This window comes from Sinocyclocheilus grahami, unplaced genomic scaffold (genome assembly GCF_001515645.1).
Source record: "Sinocyclocheilus grahami isolate Dianchi unplaced genomic scaffold, SAMN03320097.WGS_v1.1 scaffold265.1, whole genome shotgun sequence".
Taxonomy (NCBI): domain Eukaryota; kingdom Metazoa; phylum Chordata; class Actinopteri; order Cypriniformes; family Cyprinidae; genus Sinocyclocheilus; species Sinocyclocheilus grahami.
Window position 1 is genome coordinate 909,352 of NW_015505444.1, and position 6,000 is coordinate 915,351.

Consider the following 6,000-nt stretch of genomic DNA (forward strand, 5'->3'; position numbering starts at 1 on the left):
TTTTTCTGTCATGTTGGTGTTTTATCTTTCACTTGGATGTTATAATATATTGCACTGAGTAAATACAGCTGGATAAAACAAAAACTGTGTCCTTCTTCACTTCAGGCTGCAAAGCAACAAAATGTGATTATTTTAAGTTGGGATGATTCATTTCTATACCCACTGTATGTATAAATATAGACACAATTTCTAAATAAGAAAAATATAAAATATTAATTTAATGTCAAACTTTTGTCATTTTCTGGAAAACCTAAATTAATTGTTCATTGAATGAATGAACGAATGGATGGAAGAATGAATAAATAAATAAAAACGAAGTAAAGAAAAATATTGGAAAAATTATTGTCACGCTATAAATGTTAACACTGTTCTCTGAAAACAATGTGGACACATGAATGAATTTTTCAGTGTTCAAATGATTTTTTTTGAAAAAAAAAACCAAAAAACAATGACTAAATCAGACAAAAATCTAAAATAAGGCAAAGTGCCTTTTGCCTAAAATGTTCAGCAACCTTTTCAGTGTGTTACGTCTCAGAGTGATGTTCATAGAGATGCGCTGCTCTCATGCATGTTTTTCATGCCAAGAAAATGTGACTTTGTATAAGCAGGCCAGAAAGACATGAAAGAACAAGAGAGAAGAATAATTAACAAGAGACAAGAAACAAATGATGCCACTGTCCGTTCAAAGGTAAAACTATTTCACTGAATGCAAGACAAATTATCATTAGTATAAACAATCAGTAAATGAATTCACTTTTGCTGTGATTCCAAATTAAGAATGTGATGATGACTGATTGTTGTCAGAATAATCAGCCCAAACGTTGAGATAATTTGCTCCTGACAGTAGAGCAGCTCATCTCTGCTTGATCTCGTGCTCTGACAGGCTCTGCGTTATGTGTTCAAACCTGAGCCCATCTCTGACATTCACATCTGCATCTCTGAACAATAGCACACAGGGTGTGTGTGTGTGTGTGTGTGTGTGATGTACTAAAGCCTGCAGTTTCCCTCACATGTCTTTGATCGTTTCTTGCTAGCATGCAGCATTAATACAGGCTTGACATTTCCTCACGTCAATTAGAGATAATTATTCTGAGAACACACACACACACACACACACACTGGAGATTAGCTGGAGACAAACAACAACTAACGTCTGAAGGAGGTTTGAATGGTTTAGCAAACATTGAGTGTGTATGTGACATTAAGATGTATAATATATACATAATACATATAATATATAATATGAATAATAATCAGCTACTTTTGTAAAATGAACGAGATACAAAAATAGTCTGACAGACATGGTAAAACTGTCTTCTTGATGTCTTTTATAATAAAAACACACACTTTTTATTGCACAATGCACATAAATTAATTCCTACAGTATAACGCTTTTATTTGATAATTTATAATAATTTATCTATTTATTTATTCACATACGGCCCAAACATTGATATGTATGTGAATGCAAATGATTAATTTCCATATTTGCAATTCATAACAAAACATTTAAAAGCGGACAGTTTTCTTCTCAGTGTTGATATCATTAACTAGAACTAAAACTAAAACTATTAGAGTAACGCTTTTATTTGATAATTTATAATAATTTATCTATTTATTTATTCACATACGGCCCAAACATTGATATGTATGTGAATGCAAATGATTAATTTCCATATTTGCAATTCATAACAAAACATTGAAAAGCGGACAGTTTTCTTCTCAGTGTTGATATCATTAACTAGAACTAAAACTAAAACTATTAGAAACTGTTTTTGGTACTTGAAATAAATCTGAACTAAAATATACATAAACTTCATAAATTAAAATCAGAAAATTAGAAATGGGTAACTAAGTGAAATAAATAAGTTGAAGTTGAAGTACTAAAATAACAAACTAAAATAAAAATAAAAATAAAATAAAGCAAAATATAAATATATAAAAAAACTAGTGACAAAAAAATGACAAAATCACATAACAAAATTATTAAAACTCAATCTAAAATTAAGATAAAAATTACAAATGGATTCATTTTAATTCATTTAAAAATATTAATAAATAATATAAATAATATATACATATATAAAACAGTTTTCTTCTCAGTGTTGATATCATTAACTAGAACTAAAACTAAAACTATTAGAAACTGTTTTTGGTACTTGAAATAAATCTGAACTAAAATATACATAAACTTCATAAATTAAAATCAGAAAATTAGAAATGGGTAACTAAGTGAAATAAATAAGTTGAAGTTGAAGTACTAAAATAACAAACTAAAATAAAAATAAAAATAAAATAAAGCAAAATATAAATATATAAAAAAACTAGTGACAAAAAAATGACAAAATCACATAACAAAATTATTAAAACTCAATCTAAAATTAAGATAAAAATTACAAATGGATTCATTTTAATTCATTTAAAAATATTAATAAATAATATAAATAATATATACATATATAAAATTTAATATTTATATTTTCTGTTTTAATTTTTATTTGAAAGTTTCTGACAAGTTCTGAAGTTTTAATAATTTTGTTGTGGGTTTTTGTCATTTTTATTAGGTTTTGCTTTTTAAATATTTCTATATAGCTTTTATTAAATTGTAGTTATTTTAGTACCTCAACTTAAACTAAACGGAAATGAGAAATGTTGCCTTGGTAACTAGGTGAAATTAATTTTTAAAAAGGTTTTAAGTTTTTTATATATATTTTTAATATTTTATTTTAATATTATTTTAAGTAATATATTTTTATTTATTTATTTATTTTTTAGAAAAATAAAACCGCTGTTTCACAGAAGAAGGAAAGTCATACAGGTTTTGGAGTGACATAAGGATGAGTAAATAATGACAAAATCTACATTTTAGGTTAACTATCCCTTTAAACACACACACACACACACACACACACACACACACACACACACACACACACACACTGTCAGTGATGCTTCTAGATCATTCTATACGTATCTAATATAATCCATCTGCAGTCATAAACCAAAACCGTTTAATATTGCGTGTAAACATTACAGCGGTATTCATCACACACATATGTTTAATTAGCTTTAATTATAACTTCAAGTAGCATTACAGGCACTTACATGATGAATTACATGATTACAGTCATGTAAGCATGCAGGACAATTACTCTGAATAGCTGAATGAGTGTGGGTGTGTGTCTGATGCTGCATCTGTACATGTGTGTGCCTGTACTGTCCTCAAACACAGGGCATTTCCCACAGACTGTGTGTATGTATGTGTGTGTATCTGCATAAGTGTGTATATGTGTGTGTGTGCGCACGTTTGTGTCTCTCTGTGTGTATTTACAGGGACGTGCACAGACATTTTTAGGGGCAGGGGCTCCATATTTATTTTAATTTTTTTTCTATACAAAATGTTAAATATATTAGGGGTGTGCGATATTTTCTGGGATTTTATCGATAACGATAATTAGACGATATTTTGCTGAGTGTGTTATTGTGCTGGTATCTTAGGACTACCGTGGACAGCTGACTCCTAAAGTTTTTGATATTCTGCATATTCTGTGTGGTGATCAGTTCACAGCAGTGATAGAAATTAATCTTTTCCAATAAGTTTAAATAGATTTTTACCTTTTATGGGCATTTTTACCTTCATAAACCCATTTTTTTTCTAAAAGTGTGCATCATCTTTTCAGTCAAATTCTTGATGTTATGTTTAGCAACATCATATGACCCCTTTAAACATAAAACGTTGAATACTGATATTTGAAATTATATAAAAAAAACAAAAAACTTTAAATGTGAAATTAAAAGCGCCAGTAGGTGGCAGCAAGTCACTGTTAATAAGTGAGTCATTGTGACTGAACCGAATCATTTAAACGGTTGATTCATTCAGGAACAAAACAGCGTCATGTTGCTCAGAGACCAAACTGGAATTATATTTGTTGGCAAAATAGAGCAAAAACAGGCAATATTGTGTCTAAAACGTAAGTGTCTTAATATTAAATTCTGGTTTATTGAACTGCTGCATAAAATCAATATCACATTTATAATCATGCTGCATTCTGGTGGAAAAAAACGTCAGTCTTTGCGTGATACTGAATAACTATATGAAATTATATAAATATATATATTTCTGCACCCATATCTTGAATTTTGTGATTCTAAATGCATTTGAATAAACTGAATCAAGCAGTGGAACAACGTGCACTGGTCAAACCTACTAGACTTTAGCTAGCTTACATGGTACGTTAACTCTCATGAGTCAAGACAAATTAACTATATTTGCCTTTTGTCTTTTGGATAATTAGCTGTAAATTCGAGGCACAGGTAGCTTAGTCTTTTGTCCATCGACACTCACCTCCACACCAAGACAAACACAACTGGAAAGGGAGGGAGGCTCTCTGCCTGTATGTGATGTGCATGTGACGATCGTGTTACACTGCTGTGCTGCGCAAAGACGCAGAGGGGAGAAAGGCATCGGAACTCGACAGTCTCTCAACATTTCCCGACCTGACCTGATATTTAGATTCTTTATTTGTTTGACAGGCAATACTGTGTGCAAACAGAAACACACACATGCACACATACATACATAAATTAATTTATTTAAAAAAAAAAGCCTTCCCCAGAAAAAAGGGCACTTGCTCTCGAGGAAGGAAAAGGGCAGGTGCTCAAGCACGTGCCTGTGTATTTATATATGTACAGTATGTATGTGTATCTGCATAAGTGTGTGTCTGTGTGTGTGTGTGTGTGTGTGTGTGTCTGCATGTGTGTGTGTGTGTATCTGCATGAGTGTGTGCGTCTGTCTGTGTGTGTGTATCTGCATGAGTGAGTGTGTGTGTCTGTGTGCGTGTGTGTATCTGCATGAGTGTACAAGTTTATAAATCATCCACAATGACTTTTTTTTGAGAATGTAAAAATGCCTGCAGTTTTCTGTGAGGGGTAGGTTTAGGTGTAGGGTTGGTGTAAGGGGGTAGAAACTACAGTTTGTACAATATAAAAACCATTACGGCTATGGAGAGTCCCCACAAGGATAGTAAACCAGACGCGCGTGTGTGTGTGTGTGTGTGTGTGTGTGTGTGTATATCTGCAAATGTATGTGTCACCAAATGTATGTGTCTTTGTGTGTGTGTGTGTGTGTGTGTGTGTCTACAGAGGTTGACTGAAAGGTTAGAATCTGCTGCGGTCAGAGCTGTCAAACACACACAAACATGACGGGACGAGACGAGACTCAAGTGAACACAGAGAGACAATGAAGACCTGTTCACTATTACGATATTCATAAATACATCACCACTGGTTGGAGGAATATTACGCTGCCATGGTGACGGGCAACAGAACCTGAGCTGCTGATGCTTCTAATCGTTCTAAATTTAAAAGAGCAACAGAGTTCACACCACAACTACAACAATAACGTCACAGAGGAATGATATTATGGACTTTTATCTCACAATTTGAACTTTTTTCTTGCAATTCTGATTAAATATTCTATACATTCTATATTTCACAATTCATGAGAAATAAAGTCAGAATTACAAGATATATATAAAGATATAAACTGGAAATTCTAAAAAGAAAAGTTGGAATTGTAAGATAAAAAAAATATTAAAAAAAATTCTGAAATATTTTTTTTTATCATTTTTATTTTTTTTATTTTTTTTATAAATAAAAATTATACAACTGGAATTACTTTCAAAGTGTTTTTTTCTTTCAGCTGATAAATGTTAATAACATTGATAGCCAATAAGAATCCAGCCTGTTTTAAAGAGCTTGAGCAGACGGCAAAACTGCAGCACACTTATAATAAACAAAACAATATACTGTGTTGGTGTAGACGCTAATATAGCTATCATTACGGTTATCATTCCTGGTGTGAACAGACCTTAAGAGCTTGACATTAGTGTAGTGGAAGACATTTTGACATTCATTGCGATTCATCGTGCATTCATCCGTTGATTATAACAGCTGCATTATGGTAATGCTTGCAGTGCAGACAGTAGTATTGATTAGAAT